Source organism: Haemaphysalis longicornis, unplaced genomic scaffold (genome assembly GCF_048455015.1).
Source record: "Haemaphysalis longicornis isolate Haplotype H1 unplaced genomic scaffold, Haemaphysalis longicornis Haplotype H1 scaffold_14, whole genome shotgun sequence".
Taxonomy (NCBI): Eukaryota; Metazoa; Arthropoda; class Arachnida; order Ixodida; family Ixodidae; genus Haemaphysalis; species Haemaphysalis longicornis.
Window position 1 is genome coordinate 50768706 of NW_027526245.1, and position 23204 is coordinate 50791909.

General features: G+C 47.4%; 1 pseudogene; it reads right to left on the reverse strand.

Annotated features, from left to right (window-relative positions):
* LOC144164892 (ras-related protein Rab-40C pseudogene) overlaps nucleotides 1–23204 on the reverse strand; it is a 114111-nt pseudogene that overhangs the window by 85343 nt on the left and 5564 nt on the right.

Below are 23204 nucleotides of genomic sequence, written 5' to 3' on the forward strand. Positions count from 1 at the left end.
CCGCCAGTTCAAGACGGCGACTACATCATTTCCCCTACAACCAAAGTCCTCCTCTGACACCACGTCACTCTGTCTTACACCGTCGTCACCCTCCCCAACCAAATAAGCCTGCCTTTCCATAACTTTGGTTCTTTACCCCAAGATCTTCCCGAACGGATGCCGCTGGCCACACCTTTTCCCCTGGACAAATGCCAAATCTCTGCCGTGTTCACTGACACCTGCATGGTTGCGCCGAATAATTCCAAAGATTGTTGGACCACCCCTGGTGACATCGCACAAATGATAGTGTTGCACCTTCCTTCATCACAAGCTCGCGGGTTACATCGCCTGCTTTCATCGTACAGAGACATTTTTGATTTGGACGATCGCCCTTTGGGACAGACATGGACGATAACCCACCACATCAACAACTCGGATGCTAGCCCCATCCGTCGGCGACCATGCCGGGTCTCTCACGGCGAAGGCAAAATCATTCAAGGTGAAGACACTAAAATGCTGAAAAAAAATGTAATTGAGCCTTCTTCCAGTTCCCGGGCGTCACCAGTCGATTTGGTGAAAAAGAATGATGGGTCCTGGCGCTTCTGCATTGATTACCGGCACTTCAACAAAGTCACCAAAAGGGACGTTTATCCGCTTCCTCGGATTAATGACGCCATGGATTGCCTCCATGGTGCATTGTACTTTCCTTCTATTTACCTTCGGTCTGGGTATTGGCAAATTGCTGTTGATGCACAGGGCCGCGAAAAGAACGCAATTGTAACGTCCTACGGGATGTACCAATTCAAGTTCATGCCCTTTTGTCTGTGCAACGCGCCGGCTACGTTCGAAAGACAGATCGATATCCTCTTACGTGGCTTGAAGTGGCTGACCTGCATCTGCTACTTGGACAAGGTCATCGTTTTTTCCGCGACATTTCAATCTCATCTTCATCGTCTTACAGACATCCTAGAGGTTTTCCGTCTCGCCGGCCTCCAACTCAATTCATCAAAATGCCGTTTTGGCGATGCTTTTACTGGCCCGGCCTTTACCGGTCTGTGCGAAGGAACGTCACGGCTTGTCACCTTTGCCAACGCCGCAAGACGCCTTGGTCACTTTCAGCAGGCACTCTTCAGCCAATTGATCTTCTTTCCGAAACATTCTTCTGGGTTGGATTGGAGCTTCTCAGTCCTTTCCCCTTATCCCGCTACGGTAACAGGTGGATCGCCGTTGCCACCGAATACATCACGCGTTACGCCATCACGCGTGCCCTTCCTACCAGCTGTGCTACTGACGCCGACGATTTTATACTACACGCCGTCATTCTGAATCACGGTGCTCCTCGCCAGCTGATTACGAACCGTGGTCGGTGCTTATCTCACGTCGTCGACGACCTTCTTCGGTCCTGCTGCATTAGGCACATCCACACCACGGCCTATCATCCGCAGACGAATGGGCTGGCTGAACGAATAACCAAGACGCTCACGGATATGCTCGCTATGTACGTGTCCACCGACCAACGTGCTCCCATTGCCCATGCTGATGTGGCCCACCAGATCGCCCGCGCCAAGATTACGGCGTCACAGGCAAGTCAGAAGCGCCGCTACTAGGAGGCCCACCCCAATGTGTGCTTCCCACCTGACTCCCTGCTCCTCCTTTGGACACCTACCTTCACACCATGTAGGGCTATCTAAAAAACTGCTGTCCCGCTTCACGGGCCTCTACAGCATCATTCGCTTTGTTGCTCATGTTACGTACGAAATTACTCCAGTCACGCCCCTGCCGTCAACTCTGCAACCAGCGCCTCCAATTGTGCATGTGTCCCGCCTGAAGCCCTACTTCATCCGTGATTACGTTCAGCCCTCAACTTCTACCGTCTGCAGCACCGAGACGTTGCTTCTGCCACCGGGGGTCTTGTCACGGGCTATAAACTATAAACGGAACCAAAGTCCAACCTCCGCTCTGCAGGTATGCGCCCTCTGAGTTAAGTGAAACTATAGGTTAAATAAGAAGAAAACCCTCGCTGATGTCGGTGTGCCTGCAGTACCTGGGACATCACGGCTGCATTGTCTGCCTTTACTACACCGTTTCTTTTGTAATTACAATATCTGAATACATGCCCTTCGTTGCCACATCAAAATATGGCCAACTGAGTAACGTGACTCGTGTGTAAAATCGGGTAGGTTTAGGTTGTCCCTTATAAATGCTGAGTGAAAGTATTCATTGAAGGCAGTGGCGACAGCTAACGAATCGCTTGAAGGCAGATTCTGTATAAGAATGGTGTTTGTAGAGGCCAAAGAGGGAAAAACTGAACTCCAAAATTTTCTAGGGTTACTTTTCAGTAAACTTTGTAACGTTATCCTAAAGTAGAAGTCTTTAGATGAGTTCATTTTTAGGCGGAGCCATTCCTTGGCTTTTTTAAATTCGGCAATTTTAATTGGATCACCGCTGCTTTTGACATGCCTTAACCTCGCGACATGACGCGACAGGTGAAGTATGCCCCGCGAGATGAAAGCGATGCGAGGATTCTTATTTTTTTGTTTTCGAAGGCACGAAGCGCTGGACACAGGTTGCAAAAATACTTTCAAAAGAAGTCATCAAGCTATTTTGTCATTACATACACTAAGCTGTTCGAAATCTTCAAAAGAGTCGCCTAAATATTCAATAATAGAGCAGTCGACACGCGCGAAAAATCAGGAAATGAAGAGTAAACAAAAGAATTATTGTAAACAGGAAGGGTTACGAAAAAGAGCATGGTCCTGAGATCTGAAATACCATCAGTACCCTCGCATTCAAAGCCGTTCCCTAATAAATGGGGATTAACAAGAACCAAATCCCTAACTGCCGCACCTTGTGTATTAGCTTCCACGATTTGTTTTAAACCAAAAGATAACGAAAAAATTAGGAGCATTTTGTTTTTCTCTACATCATAACCGGTAAGCAATAACGATGGCCGCAGGATACCGGGAGTGTTGAAATCACCGAGGCCGATCAAATTTGAAGAAGGCAAGATACGCTCGTGCATGAATGTTGTTAAATCGAGTAGCTGAGGTATGTACGATGCCGGTAGACGGTTGATGACGCCAAATACAATAGAAGTGTTTCTTAAAAAGACCTTGCACCAAACAGATTCGGTATCAGGCGGGCTAGAGAGAATTGAATATTGAAGGTCAGACCGCAAAAATAACGCAACACCTCCTGCTCTTCCTTGTCGCCGAGCAGTTCTAGGAACAGTGAAACCTGGTGGTGTTATTTCGCTATCGTAAACGTTATCGTGTAACCATGACTCAGTTACACCAACCATATGTGGTTAATGTGTACAAACGAGTGAAACGAAATTAGAAAATTTGTTATTTAAACTTCTGGCATTTACATTCAGGATGAACAAAGGCCCATGTATAATATTTGGACGTCAGGGGGTTGCAGTAATGGTGTTGGATGCGGCTTTTGTAGGGCCAGAAGGAACCCTGACGAGTGTTACTATTATAGTCCCAGTTGTATCGTAGCTGATCAATAAGCGCATGGTCGAAGCTCAACCGAACGATGGAGCCATTATCGCGGGAAGGGCTTAGCTGCTTCCCAAATTTTTTTCGGATTTAACGTACCCTTATCGGAAAGACTTCTGAGATGCGAAAGTCGGAATCTCTAAGTTTGTGGCTATTTTTAAGAACATTGTTTTTTTTGCGGAATTCAAGAACAATTAGTATAACCGGGTGAGGGCGATCAACATGCTTCCGTCCAATACTGTGGCTTATTTTAATACCCGGGCAATCAATATCAAGCTGTTCCATGAACCACGCGGCAATATTGGACAGCAGAAGGTCGTGGGTGTCGTCAGGCACCTCAGAAAACCGTACAGCAGCAAGTTATTACGGCGTGAACGAGTTTCCAGCTCATCGATGCTCAACCAAAGTTGGGTGATTTTAGTTTTAAGATGCTGTAGGCCGTTTTCCACTTTGCCGTTGAGCGCGGGAGAGGGAACTCTGGCAAGAACCGATTCCATTGCAGCGCCACGTGCCTCTAGTCATCAAACTTTGAGTTGATAATTTGATGTAAGTTTTAGAGTTGTGTTATATCCTCCGATGTGCGTTGCGCACCCTTATTATTTCGGCAAGCAGCTAAGGCACGGTCGACAAGTCAAGAACATTGGAATCTCTAACCACCGTTTCCTTAGCAGTACAAGATCTTCGTAAACGAGCCTAAAGTGCCGCAACATCTTTTTCCTTGCTTTGTTTAGGAGGCCCTGGATTACGTTTCGCGTCACCGCGCAAAAGAAGGGTCTTGACGCAGTTAATTGGGTCACAGTGAAAATTCAGGCAATCATAAGCACATATGTAATCGTGTGGGCAAGAAAAAAGCACCTAAAAACAATTATCGGAACGAATGCATTTGGAGTTCTTCAGGTAACATACCTGCGCGAAAAGCAAAAAGCGGTTCCGCATCACGCTAGCGCTGCTGTTTTCCGGCCAACTGAAGAAGGTAGCTGTCGGGGGTGCTTTTATTTCGTCTGCTGGGGAAGTCACCATACCGCAGTCGTCGATGATTCGAGAGGCCAGGATTACATCACCGTAGACAGGGGCATTCCGACCATCAGCTGCCAGGGCTATGAAAAGGCCAGGGCTATCTACAGTGAAGTAGATAGGGTCGTCCAGGCCCGTCCTAGCCCAGTTGTCCGTGAGCAGAAGCGTTGTCGAAAAACGGTTGACAATCACACCGGCCTCAGGGCGGAGAATGCGGTTCGGGTCCGTCACAGGAACAACAACGAAGGCAATGAGCTGCGCAAAAAGCAGAAAGCGGTTCAGCATCACGCTAGCGCTGCTGTGTTCCGGCCCACTCACCTACAAGCCCACCCAATCACCTACACTATGAGGCAACACCTACCCACAGACACACTTGAACTCTCTTTCACCTCTACAACAGAATATTTCTTTTGGGGAGCATTCCAGGGTCTTGAAAGGAGGCCATCGTAGTGGCCTTTCTGAAAGAGGGGAAGGACCCTTCTTCTGCCGCAAGTTATCGTACCATCACCCTGACAAGCTGCCTGTTTAAGGTGACCGAGAAGATGATCAAAAGGAGTCTCATGAACTTCTTCGAATACAATTGTCTTCTCGACGGCTGCCAAGCTGGCTTCAGGGCGCGAAGATCCACCAACAATCAACTGGTTGCTTTGGAATTGTTTGTAAAAGATGCCTTCATCTATACCCAGTTTTGCAAAACGGATTTCTTCGATATGAAAAAGGCCTATAACATGGCCTCGCGGTACGAGATTTCGAGTGACCTGAAGTGATTTCGCGTTTCAGGCAACATGCTGAACACCCTCGCTAGCTACATACAAGTGATAGCGTGCCACATTATATGCTCGGAGCAACACTTATCAAGCCGAAATAAAAAATAACCACTTACTTATCAAGATATTTCAAGAAATAAAGGCGCTTGTCTCTGCAATCAATACGTTTGAAATATATCTACAACTCAGTGTGCCCGACTGGAGAGAATAAATTGATAGGTATCTTGGCAGCTCCTTATTACCGAGTGTTTCTTCTTCAAAGAGTATCCGGAAACACCGAATTAGGGAGCCCTGAGTAAAAAAAGAAATTTTTGAAATATCAATATCAAAGAATGTTTATTTATAGGTCAATAAAAACGAGATGCCCAAATTTTATCGTTGAATTCGTGCTTGTGGAAAATCAGTTTGTCAGCTTCCTCGAAAAGCTAAATCTACATACTATACAGTTATTTTTTCTCCCAAGACACAGCCAGACCTGATATTACCGCAAAAAAATTAACTCAGGGCTGGGACAAATTCGATTAACCCAAACAAAATTTTTCTAACCTGAAAAAGGTGACAACGTATCTGATGAACGTCTAGCTAATCTTCTAAACCATTTGCTGGTGAACCTGTTCAGTACATCTAATGGGCAACAAATCCAGTTGAAATCACAAATGTTGACATCTGAAACTTGCACAGTGATACCAAGCCCAAAAGGTTACAAAGAGCTAATACATGAACGTTTTAGTGTGAAGGAGCATATGAATAATTCACCCAGTTTTCTTTCCCGTGATACCGCTGCGACACTCACCGCCGCTACCGCTCACTCAGCTTTCGCAACGGTTATTCCCCTCGCCGCCACCGATGCTTCCATCACAAGTTTAGCAAAGTTCTGCTAACGGCTACTAGGCCCTTATCAAGCATTTCCAGGCCAACTTCCCCTATAGAACGCCGACATCACACCCTAATCTACTTCATCATGAAAGGCTTTTCGCGCGACCTTTTCAGGTTAATGGTGGTGTCGCCACCCCTGCCTTAATATTTACTTACTGGAATCAATGAAACATTTTTTGAGATATCCCAGAATAATTTTTCTGGGCAGTTGCAGTATGTTAGTTTTTATATCTGCTGGTTACCATGCTAGAGAAAGCCGCTTGCACATCGATTATGCCGCTACTTGAAGGCGCACCGAAGTGGGATCCACTGGGAGCCGTCACTTGGTACCCTTTTAAATCCTTCTACAAATTCCGTGTACCCCCCTACCACCCCTTCCCCAAGAGAAAGAGGCTATCGCAGGCTTAAAGCCAATATAAACGAAATGAACTCGGCTAGAAGCCAATTTGTGTAAAGAAAAGCCGACTTTCAGGGTTAAAAGCTGGTTTCCAGGTTCCATTTGCTCGGAAAGCAGGTACATAGAGCACGCGGAGAGTCAGCAATAAAAGATGTGACTGAAACTAAGTAAACAAAACAGCTAGCAAAAAGTCTCAATTGTGAATTGCAGTAGGAAAAATGCGGTTAACAGCGTGTAAAAGGAAACAACTAATCGGATATAGAACAGAAAAAAAAACTAATACAGAAGCTTTATTTAAAACTTCGCCACAAATGTCTGTCTAGAAGCAGCTGTTTTAAAATGAAAGACCAGTTTGGATATTACCGTTCATCAGAATACCTCACTTCAAAGGCTCTGCCGGAACACGGCACGGATTATGTACACTATTTACGAAATGCAATGAGAGGCGCCAACGAGGCACTCTAAAGTTAATAAATAGAAGGTCACCCGGTCCAGCGCTAACGCTGCAACAGTCACTGCCACGCAGTGCCACATGGTAGAGACAATATAAGAACAAGGCAACACGCTTAAAAAAAGCAATAATGGTCCTATGGAACAGGACTCTAGAGGGAACGCGTGTATCCTCTCATGTTGCCTCAAACCGCAGCTTGAGGATATCAGGCAAAAAAAACGCGCGCAATGGCGAATCCAACCGAACACAAGGGATATGTTGAGTCGCAGGTTTGCACAGGCTTGCACATAAGAAGGCACGCATAAAAGACCATTTGAAACACACAGGCATCCCACCTCGGGTATGGAACGGGAAATGAAGTCGACGAGCTCGATTAGGATTTGTATGGCTTGAAAGTCATCCAATAGATGCTGAAGGATTGGGGGTTCAAGCGGGGGCCACGCCAGGAGAAGCATTCTTGGAATGTATGACGGCATTTTTTAACATCGTTAAGATAAGAAGGCACGGAAGTGGCGCCCGCACCGCGAAAACACAAGCCGTCCGGCGTACGTTAGAGACCTTAGAAATTGTGAGGGAACGCGCCATGCCCAGTTATAAGGTTGGGGATTTTCTTAGATGGCGGAAAAAAGCAGGCAGATTAAAAACACCAGGCTTTCAGCGGAATAATTCTGTGTGACAGTTGTTCGTTCACCGCGTCTTCTGCCCCAATAGGTGGCCAGCGTTCAATAGCACGACCGCACAATATGGTTAGACATTTTTACGCACATATCCTCTCCTCACGTAGTAGCGCGGTGCTCCAAAGGGAGAGGGCGTTTCCGAGAATTCGTTCCTTCACACGTTAAAGCGCGCTGGAACAAGGTAAAGAACACCTGGGATCGAGCGAGGGAGCAAGAGAACATCCTCTGTGAACTGGTGAATAATGCAGGACCGATAAAGGACTGTTGAGTTCGAGTAGTAGAGAAAGACTGTACGGTTATGTATTGACAGAAGAGGAAGGCCTAATATCGCGGAGGAACTGGGTGTGCTTTTGCAGGGCTATCACTTCAGCATCGAAGGATGTGGTGGGAGAAAATAAAACTTTCGCACGGCATTCACGCGGTTTGGTTCGCACAGAATGATAAAGGCTGCTCCAGCCGCAGTGCATGTGTGGGAACCACCTGTGAAAGCTCGCAGGGCAGAGAGGTGAAGTCGCTGGTTCACACGTAAGCACGCACGCATGCGCGCACGCACACACACACACACACACACACACACACACACACACACACACACACACACACACACACACACACACACACACGCACACACACACAAACACACACACTCAATTTATACATTTAAGAAATTAAGATTACAGTCAGGTACATTAGCACGCGCTGAGACAGGGCTTCTGACTAGGTATACTACAAAGTACATTGGCATACAAGCAAGTTCAGTACAATCCACCGTCGTAACTCACTGGGGATCATGGATACTGGAAATAAGTACATATAAAGCAAAATGTATATGTATGCACGGCACATACGCTCGTGAGTGCAAACAAAACATACATACACGCATGCCCACGCGGCTGCATGTGAAGGTGAACAAGTGCAGGCAAATGCGCACGTGCATGCATGCACACACACGTGCGCACACACATACATAGGTACACGGGAGTATTTGTATGGCAAACGGTGCAAGTGTAGAAAATGGGAAGGGAACGGAAAACACGAACACGAGATAACTTCTATACCATACTGGGCGGGCAACAGCGGCTTCAAATGCATGAATTTTTCAGGGCGCGCCGGAAAAGACGTCCAAAGATGCACGAAAGTTATCATTATACGCACGTTGCACACGGCACACTGGAGACAGCATCTCTGAGGTGGTCACATCAAAGCAAAAGTGGGGGCGGAGAGCTCGAATTGGTGCCCTTAGCCGAACAGAGCTCACTAATTTCGGGCTGTCGAATCTGGAGTGGATACACTTGAACAAAAACACTAAATCGCGGTTTGTGCGTCTAGATTGCAGTTCTTCGAGCTTGAGCCGCTTGATGACATTCTTGTAAGCGTATTTCTCGTGTAGGGTGTAGCGGTGAGAGAAGATGCGCGTGAACCTTTTCTGAACCCTTTCCAAGCGCAAAGACGACGACGCACTCACGCAGTTCCAGACTGCCGATGCAAACTCCAGCTTTGGGAGTACAAGGGCTTTGTACAGAGCAAGGAAACACGAACCTCCTGAGAAGTCCCTTGTTGCACGAGACATAGCGCCCAAAGTCCGAAGAGATGAGCGTGCGAGGTAGTTTACATGCGGTGTGAATCGTAGTTTCGAATCCATCAGAACGCCCAAATCACGTGTTTCGCTTACTCTTCTTATCGTCAGAGAGTCGAGGTGGTATGGGAAGGTTAAAGGAGAGGTTTTTCGAGTGTATGCAATTGTAACGGTCTTCAATGGATTCAAATCTAAGTAGTTAGTTTTGCACCAGAGGGAGATTGCTTGTACGTCGCGTTGAAGCTGGGCGCAGTCCGCCTGTGATCCCACTGCGCGATAGAGTTTCATGTCGTCTGCAAACTGCAATAGAGATGTTTGCTTTATAATTAACTGCACATCATTCACAAATAAGTTAAACAATAAAGGACCGAGAATAGAGCCCTGGGGAACCCCGGACGTTACAGTGAAGCTGCGAGACTTAGCACCAGCGTACTGAACAAAGTTTGTTCTCTGTTTGAGGTAGGTTGCAAACCACTCGCAGAAAGCAGGAGCCAAGCCATAAGCAGACAGTTTGCGAAGGAGCAAATCATGGTTTACGCGGTCGAAGGCCTTGCTGCAGTCGAAGTAGATGGCATCCATTTGTTGACGTGAAAGTATGTACTTGCTGGCGTCACTCACAAAGCAGGCAAGGTTTGATTCGACGGACCGGGCAGGTATAAAACCGTGCTGATTACTATGAATGAGGGGCCGGATTTTGGACAAGTGATAACGGTGTACTACTTTTTCGAAAACTTTTGAGAAAGAACAAAGGAGAGATATTGGTCATAGTTCCCAGGCACCGACGCATTTCCGGACTTATGGAGAGGAAAAACTACGCCGGGTTTCCAATTTTTCGGAAAGTGCGGCTCTTCAAGCGAGAGACAAAAAATGTGGCAGAGCAGCGGCGCGAAAATGGCAGAGCAGCCTTTTACAATGAAGCATAGGATGTTATCATGGCCTGAGGATTTCTTCGAAGGTAGGCTGCGGATAGCAGCCTTGACATCCTCAACGGTTATGTTGGGCGTGTGTATGACATCACCTATCTGCGCGAGCCGAAGCGGGAAGCCGCTGTCGCTTGACGAGGAGTACGCGGACAAGAAGTGTTTTGTGAATATTTCAACAATGCTGGCTGGGTCGGAAACGATGGCTTCGCCATCCTGCAGAGTAATCCGCTCAGGGGCCTTTCTTGTGCGCGTGCTAAAGATCCGCCAGAAGTCGCTCGGGGATCGGGAAAGCGAAGATTCTGTGAAGTCGGAAAAATAATTTTTTGTCGCGAGCGAGCAGCACTTTCACAAGTGAGCGCTGTTCTTTGAAGTTAGTGTCGGCGGACGTGTCGTTTTTAGCTTTCCTTAGTTTGTGGAATCGACGCTTACTGCGCAGCGCGCTGCGGAGTTCTTTGCTGAACCAGAAAGGGAATTGATGAGGGCGCTTAGACTTTTTTGGTATGTGCTCGTCCATTGCTTTTTGGACAATTTTTCTGAGCAGCTGCACCGCTGCGTCTGCATTATGCGATGTGTAGACTGGCTCCCAATTCGTCTCCTGGAGCGTTATGTAGAGGGCATTATAATCGCCAGGGGGAAAATCAAAGAATGGGGTCTCCATGCGCCGCTCATAGGCACCCGGTAGTAAAGCCGTGACAGTGAATGGTCCATGCCACGGGTCGACCGGAACAAGGGCTTCTCGAGCATGTTTAAGGTCTAAGGAGGTCAAGTTCGAGAAGACGATGTCAAGGACATTTCCTGCGGGGTTTGGAGGAAGTGCAGCCAATGCCAATCCAGCGAATGAGAAAAAGTTAAACAAGTGAGCGGCTTTGGTAGAATTGCCAACATTTTCCCCGGGATTCCACCACCGGCCGGGCACGCTGAAATCACCGAATAAAAGAATGTTGTACTTTCCAGGGTCTATACTTTCTGAGAGGAGCTCAAAAACGGACGCGAATGCGGGGAAGTCTAGAGTTGGATGCATATAATACACGCCAATGAGCAGGTTTTTTCCGCGGTTTGTCTTTGTTTCGACCCAAACGCATTCATTTCCCAATTCGAGATCAGCTCGGCGAAACGCAACCATGGACTTTCACAGGGCGATTAAAGCTCCTTAACCGTACTTTTGACCGGTGCGTTCGTAGTCTCTGTCATGGCGAAAGACAGCGTACTCGTCCGGGAAGTAATCTGTAGAAGCGATTTGGTCTGAGAGCCACGTCTCAGTAATGCAGTATACGTCATGATCGAAAAGAACCACATTATTAAATAACTGTTGCGCTTTTGTCCTTAGGCCTCGTGTGTTTTGGTAGTAAAAAGAAATACTCATGGGACGTTTACTTCGGAGGGCTTCAGCACACGGTCTTCCCTCAGGGTGCCGTCAAATTGTCGGAATAAACACCCGCTCGGCCACACTGAGAGAGAGTAGCGCATTCGCATGCGTTACCCGAGCGCTAACGCACGCTGACGCACAGCTGGCATCGCGAGGGGAGCGAGCGATAACGCAAGATGGCGCTGCGGTGAGAGCGGCGTTACCGCGCAGCTGGCGTGGCGAGGAGAATGGGGGAGAGGCGTGCGGATGGACGCCAGATGCATGCATGGAGGGACAAGGCGAGTTAAACAGATGCGTCGCATCTAAAAATGATAATGTAAGCAATGCGTGAACCGGAGCTTTTAGACTATAGTGTTGATATATGTGCCACGAAGCGGTATCGGCATAGTAAATTGCATAAAGGATGACGCGATGATGCAGTTGACGCAGATGAGAACGCTTGACGGGAGTGTGTGTGCGTGCAAATCAAGGTTTTCAAGCAGCTATTTTCTCAACCACTGACCTCAAATGGTTGGTGTGGGCCACGAAGGTCCGTTGGTTATCAAATGCAACTCCTATGAGCTTTGTTTCTGCGACTTGCTTAAGGGTCACGCCGTGTAGTCTGATGGTAGCCTTCCATATCGCTCCTCGGTCACCTCTTGAAAATAGGAGCAGGAACATTTCCAAGGGTGTAGCTTTAACTTCGCCTTCTGTGCCCAAGCAGTAATCTTGGTAAGTGTTTTTTGGGTAATGGCTTCCAGTCGATGGCGGTTGCGTGCGTGAATGACTATAACAGTGTCATCTGCGTAGGCCTTTAAATACCTGTCTTCTAACTTAGGATTGCAGAGCATGTCATAAACATACCTACTGCACAAAAAAGAGGTAATACGAAAACCTTCAGGGCACCTTATTTTTGTGACATGGATATAATTCCTGAAAAATTCACGTCACGAATTGTGCGCCCCTTGAGGAACAAGTTTAGGAGCTCATAGATGTTTAGAGGGCAATTGTGTGCGCAGAAAAAGTAGAAAATTCGGGGGTGTCAAATAGCCTGAAATGCCCAAGCGAAATCAAGGGATATAACAAGAGACATCACCATGGTATCTGTCGTGTTGCTGATGAGTACGCAAACAAACAAAGTGTTTGCAGTGTTGTTTCCCAAGATTAGGCAATATGGATGCAGAATGATATGGATGCAGAAGTCCAGAACGATGTAGGAAACAGTAAAGACGTGAACTTAGCATTTCTTGTAGCAGCTTTCCAATCATTGCCCTGATGCATATTGTTCAGCATGAAAGAGGCCCCATCAGGGGACGTGCAGGTATCAATAAAAATGTAACGTGGACTTGCTTCCAGCGAGGACGAAAACAGCCAAGAAGAAAAGAGTTTAAGACGTGAAGCCGCAAAGAGGAGATGTGGTAAAGAAGGAGGTGAACCATGGGAGTGGTGTGGCAATGAGGTCCCGGAGCAGACCACGATTTGAATTTTCTGGGGGCCAATCGCAAATCATTAAATGTAATAATTGTCGCCTTGGGCTCGCGTGCGGTATCTGGTTGTGGGTATGATGGCCCTCATTGAATATGGGAGACTGTGTCGTCTTCGTGAATATCAGAAGAATAGTGGGTTTTTAGGACGAGGCCAACTGGATCTAATGTTTTTCTTGTCGACCTATTATCTGGTAAGTGCAGAAGGGATCAAACAGAAGGTAAACTACGTCAAGAAGCTACTGATACAACGAAGGCACGCGAAGCTGAACGTCACCGGAAACGACGAACTGAAAACTAATGGGAACTTCAGTCGACCCCCTGTGCAAGCTTGGACAGGCACCGCTGATGATTATTGTGGCAGGATGCCCCTAGAGATTGGCAACCAAGAATGCATCACGAGAAAGTTTCGCGTTCAACCACCGTCATCATCTTCCCGTAGGGGAACCCTGAATAGTATGCAAAGCATTCCTCCTCTCCTCTCCGACGCTCCTTTTCTCTCCTGGATTGCGCAAGGAATGGCAATACCTTCGGCTCCACGTGTGATAATGCGAAGCAGCTTCGGGTTTCAGACGCGACGGTAGCCGCTGCATTCTCCATTGGGGTACGCTACTGTAGCTCCGCGGAATAAATGACGCGTGCGCGCGCTCAGCTTCCCTCATTCTCTTCCTGCAACGGCACGTTTCAACTGAAAACTAATGACCACTTGAGTCGACACCATGGCTTCTTCGCATACTACTCAGGGTTCCGCTGCGGGAAGATGGTGAAATTTTTAAACTTGCAATTTCAAATAAAAAAAACGCGAAGAAGTGTGTTTAGGGTGGACTTTGTAGGGCCATCTTGCCGGTTGACATTTTGAATCCAGTCATCTTCTGCCAATTCTTTTTTCAAATATTGTAATGTTGCTTCGGTTAGCCGTCTTTTCATTGGCAATGGAAAACGTTGTAGGTACACTACTAGGTACTCGTGATGTGAAAAACCTGGCGCGTCATGTACATTCTCCAAACAACTACCTTCCCAAACGGGTCCCGAAACAAGGGTAAGGTCGACAGAAGACTCTGAGTAGGCGTTTTGAAAAGTCGCTACCCAAGTTGGGTAGTTCAGTATTTTAACTCGGGTCGCGCGATTGAATTGGGCGAGCTGAACACCGCGGGAGTTCAAAATGCGGCTTCCGCAAACGGGATTCCGGGCGTTGAAATCTTCTGCTGATAACCCATTACAATTACGGTCTCGTTGGAGGACGTCATCTATTCGACACAAAAAAAAGTCCTTTGACACAGATGGCGCAGCATAAGTAGCAACGAGAAGCATGCTGGACTGCTGATTGTGGAGTCTTGCAGCCGCAAGTTCGGGAGTCATGGTGAGGGGAAAGACATTGAAACATCGAGTGGAAAGACATCGGGGTATGAGGATCATGCATCGGGTACTGTGTGAGTTCAGAGAACGAAGCCAATAAGGTTGCACATCAAGCACCATTGACCCGCGAGCATATGAGACACAAGCAACCGCCAGATCAATGTGTTCTGCTTTGACAAAATCAACAACGTGTGGAGTTGCCGCATGACAATTCTCTAGATTTGTTTTAAGAAATCTAAAATTAAACGATTAAAAAAAATAATAACTAAGTTGAGATTTGCGCGGCCGGTTGGGCTGGTTGGAATAGGAGGAAGCGGAATAGAACGAGGTATTTGTCACAGTGGCGTCATACGTAAGTTAAAGAGCACTGCGCGTTGAAGGTGTGGCCGAAACGTTACCCTCCCGCCCGACAGTCCCTAGACACTACGTTCTTTTTGTCGGCAGGAGTGCACCCTTCTGCAAGCTGATCACCCTCGGAGTACAACAAGCAGACACTCTCCCAGTTGCATCGTAAAGTGACGTGGCCGTATGTGCAAAACCAGCTGCATGGTGCCACGTGGAATTTCTGTTTATTATGACAGGCCGTCGGGCTGATCAAATAGCGATGTTTCGTTTTAAATGCAGAGCATGTCTTTTACTCACGATGTTATGCGTCCGTAACTCGTCGTCCGCAGCCAGCCAGCACGCGCGCCCCTTCCCCGCTCCTTCTCGCTCTCAACAACAGGTGAGGGCGCGCATGCGCGTGCTCCGACGCTGAAAGAGGCGTTGCGGCAGCAGGTGCTACATCCTCTCCCTCTACTGCGCGCGCTACGAATACACTCGTTGCCCGAGCGAACGATCCGCGGCCCGACGTTGACGTTTGACAGCGGCTTCTCGTGCACGAAGTTCGGCGTCGGGAGCATGCGTCAGACGCTTGTGTTCGGCGTCGGCAGTGCGCCTCCTCGCCGCCTTGTCTTCTGCCGCCGTCGATGAAGAAGATGGCACGATGTCTTGAACTGGTACTGCAACGCTGACGTTGGCTCGCGTTGCGGTACTGGTTGAAGGTGTTGCTTCCATCGCTTATGAACTTCGATGATGGCGCACTGCCCTCCCGAGAGGGATAATAAGAAAGAAAAGAAAAGAAGGAAAAGAATAATAATAAAGATCCAACCGCTTGCCCCGCAGAGAGGGTGGGGTGCAAACGATGACAATAAATAACACGTTACGTACTTACGTCTCTCGTCTCTCTCTCTCTCGTCTCGCAACCCAACTACCCAACCCGTATGACAACAACAACTACAAATACCACCGCCAACTACCACAACCTACGCCACGTGACCACCCCCAATGCTCTGCATTTACTCGTGTCCCTCGTGCGGGGGCATGCGACGGAAGTTTTTTTTTAGATTGTGGCAGACGGACGGCGAAACCACCACAATATGGAGGTTGTTACCAGCATGGTATTTAAAGTCAGTTTTGTGTTTTAACTCCTGTTCGGGGATATTCAACCCATTGCGAGCATTGATGTTAGTTTGCAATATACCAGGAACGATTCTGGGGTCCACACCACTGATTTTAAAATGCGGCAAAAGTCGTGGAGCACGAATGCCGTTGATGGCTGTTCTAAGCTGAGTATTTCATTCAATGGCTTTTCAAGATTGTCTATCGACGTTCCGCCCGCAGAAACTACCGTCAGCCCGTATGCTTGTGAATAAGTTTAACTTGCTGGAATGTGACTCCGGATGAATGGTTCGCGAAGGTTCATTAGGAAAAGTAATAGTTCCGTTTTCAATGAAAAGATTGAAGAGGTTTCATGCGCAGAACGTAGTTTGGGTCAGTTGCAAAATACCGAATTTCTTGGTCTGGGCGGTGCTGCACGGGGTTTAGGGGAAGAGAGTGTGACGGTTCGGGGACGTTTGCATTTCACTTAGAGTCCCTCAGGTTACGCAGACAACCCACGAAGGACTGCCGAAAAATAAAAGCGAATGACGTGGTGCGGCCTCTTCCTGGCGGCACTCAGTTAACTCTAATCCTAACACGTCGATCGTACCTACAGCGCGGGATAACTTCGTACGGAGGGACATGAACATGTTCTGCAAGTAGAAGAAGGTGTTGACGATCCTTTCGCACACTTGGTACAATACTTCATTTCTGCCATCAATGAGAACATTGAGGAGTTCATTCCCTTTAGCACACAGGAGGGACGTATATTCTTCTCTTTCGATGGTTAATTGCTCAAAACAACACGGTGGACGCGCCACCGGGCTTGAAGCACGGACACAGTCACTTTGGGCACACTGCCATGGAGGATTGCACACCTCCACATGATGATGACTACCTTGGGCGTCGCCAACTAGTAAGGGCTCTTGATCTTGCATCTCTTATTCAACGTCGCCGTTCGGGCCGTCACCACAGTCTACAAGTTGCCCACGAGATGTTTGGCGGCGCACGAGGGGTGGTTAATCTTCCTTTCTGTCACTGACGGGAATTCGCGTCAGGTTCTTTAATGTATATTTCCTTGCGGGGTATACACAATGGCTTGCAACTCACACTAAGCCTAACCGGCTAACTGGGCCCCTTCAATCCAGCCAATTGCCTTGAAAAAAGGTGGTAGGCTGAGACGTGCCGCTCGACATACTCAGACGAAGGAACCTGCCAATGTTAAAACACCTGGAGGTACATGAACTGGAAAAATACGCCTCGAACACAGCGCCAAAAAACAATGGCTTTGTCTTCCGCTGCGTCGAAACTTTTTCGACCCTACATCTGCGCGCCTCCACCGCGGTGACGCGGCTTCCAAGAAGTCACCGACGTGCGGCGCCCCCGCCATCAGTTCTACCTGCATATACAAAGTTTGTGGTCACACGCCCGAACATTGCCGGCGCGCAAATTTTCAGGCTGGACCTCTGTTTCATTGAGCTGCCCTGGTCTACCGGTGCCTCCTGCCTTAATACACAATTTCCAGCTGCGATCTTGAAGTGAGGTTACGATCCGCGCCAATGCACTGGCCTTGGTTCTGAACACAAGATTCAGCCGGGCTGCAGGAATGGAACGCTAGGGTGGTGAACAACCGACAATTCCCGACGGTTACGGATGCGGTGCACCCTAGGCTCTTGGCTGCTTTGGTTCGGCTCTCTGTGGTGGATATCCGCGTAACCTTCCTCATGTCCGAATCCAAAGAAAAACTTCAATCTAACGAAGCCAGCAAACTCTGTACAGCGAACATATAGGTTAAGACAATTTCAGAGCAGCCTACGAGTAATTGTCTATCTTGTCGTTTGCAGTATCACCACTTCAAACTAATGTATTTCTGTAAATGCAATCTGTGTGTTTGATTGTCAGTGCAACAAAACTTCATTGTTATAAAGGTAAAGAAAGGACTGCACCATTTCACAGAAAAATCGTATATTGACTAAAGTAATCAAATGCTATGGCTATTTCACCAAGCCCAGTGTTCAAGATCTTGAAGACAAGTAAAGCCGGTTTTTATTTCATAATCTTAAACTGCTCTTTCGCGAAATAAGTTGTGCCAAGGTCAGAACTACTGTTTCACCATTGAGAATGGCTTTTTAATTCAGTATTCTTACTTTTGTTACAGCGCTGAATACAGCGATACTTGAAACCAACAGGATTTCCTCGTTTTTTGTGGCATGATTTATTAAACGAGGAGGCGGCGTGTCTCTTGTTGTGCGGAAGCATTGCGAGTGCTGTATGGCAAAAAATTTTACTTGTGCAATTGATTACTTAGAATAACAAAAAATTTTGTTATGAGCGCGTGTTTTTAAATTCTGCCTACCTTCAAATAGATGCTCCTAAACGATTTGCGCTTATCGTGAAAAAAATATTGCTTTCGCAACCGATAGGCTGTAAAACGTGGTATTTGTGTGACTCCAATTCAAACATGTCGGAATGTTGTGATAAGCAATCGCGGTTGTGCCAAACCTATATTTTCAAAAGGTTTTATATTGTTACCGCCACTGTAACCTCTAATACCAAGAATTCCAGATCGTCCCTAATAATTTTTACTCACCTCGGTCATAGTATATTTGGCACTGGTAATATTTTGAGAGATATAAGCAATCGGGTAGTAGATGATATTCTAGAAGGTACACTATCAAGTCAAATAAAAATATAACCAAATACTTATCAAGTTATTTCAGAAAATGACTTGCCCTTTTTCTCTGTAGTATTAGCTTTGAACCGCTTCTACAACTGACAGCAGGAAAGAGATAGAGGATACATTGATAGAAATTTGGAAGCTTCCTGCTAACAAGTTTTCCTTCTTCACAGAGTACGTGAATACAACGAATTGACTAATTCGGATAAGAAAATTTCGTGTTTTTCAAATGAAAGTGACAGGTTGTCTATATAATAGGTTTCTAAAAGCTAGACGCCGAAATGTATTCGTTGGTTTCAAGCTTCTTAAAATCTGCTAGTTGGACTGCTAAGATACTCTAAGACACGATACTCGTTTGTTTCTCCAATTACACAAACAGGCCTGATCATAACTAGACGTGAATAGATTCACTGTTGGGACGCACGCAAAAATAACAACAATATTGTTCCTAATTCCTGTAAAGGTGAAAACGTATGTGACCAATGTACAGAAAGTCTTTTTGACAATTTGCCGGTTTATCAGCTCTGTACGTCGAAGGGCAACAGATCCATCTGGCATAACAAGTGTCGATATCTAAAGCTCCTACAGTGATCCCCCGCCCTAAAGTTGAGCACCAGCTAAAATATGCGCTTTTTACTGCGAGGCCCTTCATAGATAAATAACCCAGTGTTTATACGGCGGACTCCACTTTGGAAAAGTTATTCCCTTCGCCACTATTTTTGCCTCCTTCAAAAGTTGCTCATTACACTAAAAACTGTGATAACATCCTTATTGGGCATTTCGATAACTACGAGGCCCACTACGACGCCGAAATCAACCCATTTTACGATTTCATAATGAAAGGCTTTTCGCGCGACATTTTCTCCCTACCTGTGGGATCAACACGACTGTTTTTCATTTCCGATTACTTATTAATGAGGGAAATCAATGCGATATTTTTCTAGATACCACAGATACATTTTTTTTGGCGAATTGCTGTACATTAGTGTCCCTGTCCGGCGCTGATGACGCTAGTTAAAGCTAATTGGAGGAGGCGCTTTCAACAGCCGGTAGTGGGAACCAGACACGTGAAGAAGACGAAACGCTTGCAAACACAATAGGCAATAATGACACAACGCGAACGTCTACAACGCACTCTTCCACCATCAAATACGCTCCGTACGCGCTGAAATGGGACGATTTCTCATAAGCAGCCACCGAGCCCGCCCAATCATCCAGAAAACAAAAGCCATACTTGACGATAGCAAGCCCGGCACGTTTTCTTTGCTGCAGTGAACCCCTCTGCTAACTCGATTTGTGCTTTAGAAGACCTGCACTGAGTTTACGCTCAAACCAAATAGCAAACATTAGTCAGTGGAAGAACATAACACCGAAAAAAAAACAGCCCGCGAAAAAAAAACAGCCCAAAGCCAGGCTGGAGATTTTAAAGTACTAGTGGTGTTAGGTAGTTTTTCTGTGATACAGATCTGTGATACAGATTGTGGAAGTATGAGAGCCTGGAAAAATTTCTGCGCATGGCATGGGGTGGAAGGGCAAGGAAATTTTTCAATGAAGGTTCACTTTGATTGAATTTGTCATAAGTTTTGCTGCCAGGGCTGTGTGCAGCCAGATCTGAATCGTAAATTGAACGAATGAGAGCTCTTCGAACCTCTCGCGATACAATAGCGCAAAATGGTGAATAAGCTTTGTCATCTGCCTTCGGAATATATCGCAGTAAGAGACCGTCATCCGCCAGCACGTATTAGTCAAACTTATCGCTGTGGCTTGTCGGAACACCGCCATGTGCCCCGAGATGTCAATCACATTACGGGTGCGTCGATCAGCATGTACCGCTTGGAGAAGTTCTGTCCTGCTGACGAACGTACCGAAGCATGCGTTAGCACCCACTGCAGCCACAAGGGCCGGAACTAACGCGTACGAAGATGATGGCAGAGGCGGTCGTGATTGCACCTCAGCGATTTGGTTCTGCGAACCGTTGCTGTGCAAAATAATACATTCTTAGCACGGACCTATAAGCACCCAATGCGAAAGACACCAAGAAGGGTTCTGCAAACGCCACAGCCACGTTAGTACCATGATTCATGTCTGTAAAGAGACGCCTTCTGGACAATTACGCTCAGCCATAATTGCGCACAGCGGCTGGAGTGTGTGGCCGAAAAGTTAGAGCGGGCGATAAACTTCATTGAACTCCTGTATCAGCAATGCGCCCAGTCCACAGTCTCTGTGGTCGGTATATAAGCAAAACGCTTTCTATTTTCTGGTATCCTTCAGCCCTCTGTTTCCTCAACCGCGAGTAACAGTGCTTCGAGACCGTGCTGTTTTTCAATCCTTTGCGGAGGCGCTAGTTCAGGTGACGTGATAGCTCCCCGAAACGAGGGATGAAGCTGCGCTAGAAGGCTGTCAAGCTCAAGAAGCGCTGCAAGTTCTAAATATCACTCGGGCGCAGATGCTGTGTAATTAGCTTGGGTTTCTCGTCGTTAGCACAAAGGTCGCCGCTGCCTACCACAAATCTAACAAACTCAACATTGCTGGTCATGATCTGCACCCTTTTGAATTGATTGTGAGAGCAGCGCGTTACATGCGGTCAAGCATGTCTCAAAGATGCACAAAATGTTGTGAAGGTACGCGAAAGGACAATCACGTAATTCCTTTAATCCATCGCGTACATATAACTTGCATAAAGAAAACCAATGTTCATTATTCTTTGGCACGAGTCCAAATGGCATAGACGCCACCCCAAAATTAACTCGGTAGCACAGGACGGCCGTACTAAGCATATATCACGGCTGCAGTTCAATTTGTAAAAAGTCAGTTGACAATCCAGGCTGTTAGAACGCGTGCAATGCCATGCCAGGAAATAATACACTTTTCGGCAGTAATAGGATAGGCACCCTGAAAGTTCCGTGGTTATGTCTCCGGGGTAGTGCACGTGGAGACGCAGGATGACGTCCTTTTGTGGTGCCAACACGACCGCAGACGCGTGTCAATTCTACGACTGCGGCACAACCCCCGTGTTCCTCATCGCGTATAGTCTGACGTTTAGTTTAGCCTTCTTCCAGATGCTGAGCGGCGGTGGGTGGCAGCTGCAAGGAGGCGCGTCACCCATATCATTCAATGTTTGAGGGCGGTTGTCCACACCGGGAGCTCTTTGAACATTTCAGCCAACGGATGGCATACACAGGCGAGGCGCTCAAGTTTATAGTAACTGGGAGGACACCCTTCCAGCAAATAAATTATTTGTTCATGCAAAGGCGGTTTCGTTGCGACTGCGGCTGATTTTAGCACGGTATATTTATGAGTTTACGCCACAAGAGGTACCAATTCTGGGTTGTGACCCAATCTGTAAGCATCTCCCGCCAAGTCAAGCACCAAGACCTCCGGTATAATGAAGTATCTGCTCCAAAGTAGGGCCACCGACATGCCAGGGCAGTATAAAAATCGCTTCCGGCAGCTTCTTGACTAACATGTGTAACCGGACAGCACCACGCGTTTAACAGCACCATTGGCCACGTGCGATTGGGTTCTGCAGTCAAGCAACTCATAAATGAGTGCTTGGCCCAGTTCAAAGACCGTATCACGAATTACCCACAAACTTCCGCTAGTGTGAAACAATGTGCAAACATTCGTTCCAAGGACGTGAAGGCAAACATGTGGTGCTATGGGCAGCGCCCACGCTTCAACACAGCAAGCAGCTGGTAAAAACACACGTTCTTGCATTAACCCATTCGGCATCAGCACCTCACGCTGCATTGTTCCAGCTAGAAGGTTATTGGAATTTGTGCCCTAACCATCACACACAGGCACTCACTAAGAATGTGTCCTGGCTGACCGCATTGGTCATAGCCGCCACCTTGATTTTCATCGGCCACTTAGCTTTGCAGCCCTCTCGTATCGACAACTGTACAAGATATACCTATGTTGCTGAGAGGATTTGGTTGTCGACCACAAAAGGAGCGACTCGGGCAGGGGAACAGGAACCCTGGCTCAAACCACTGTTGGGAGCTCCCACCCTTGACTGCGCACTCAAGGGGACTTTTCCGTTCCAATTGGCTGTCGATAATAGTAGGAGAACCAAGTGCGTGTGCATATTTTAAGCCCACTGCTTCCATACGCGGCTGTGGAGTTCGCTGTGGTGCAATCTCAAAGGTATTCCTCCAAGCGCAAGCTGCCTCGATTGCCTCCCCTACTGCGGAGAATGCATATAATTCAGCTGGGCTGTCAGATCCTCGATTGCCCGGGCGGATCCCGCCATCTCTTCGAGGCTCGATTAATCACGAGCGTAAAAATGGGGTTGGAGGCGGCGATGGAACCCTCGTAAAACGTGCACCACCATTTCAGCATCGAACGCACCCCGTTTAGCCCAATTGAAGAGCTGCTGTGTACTTCGAATGAGTACGATCAAGCCCTACTTAAGGTGCTGCGTAGATACGTGCCTCCTACTCGAGGCGGAAGCGGCATTCATAGTGTGGATGCAGGAACTCCGCACTGAAGCGGGCCTCGAAGTCGACCCAGGACACAAACAGGGCCTGCACATGCCACCAGCGACCACCGGAATCCTCCTAAGTACCCGACAGCCCACCTGCCAACAAGTACTAGTCAGAGGTACCTGACGATGCATTGTAGACGGTGTTCCACAGGAAGTCCGCCACTGTTTTGGTGTCATAATACGTGAACCACGGCACACCAAAGCTTGGCTAGAATGATGGCACGTGCCCGAACCCAATGTGTTCCGCTGCGACCACCAGCAGGTTCGTGACGTT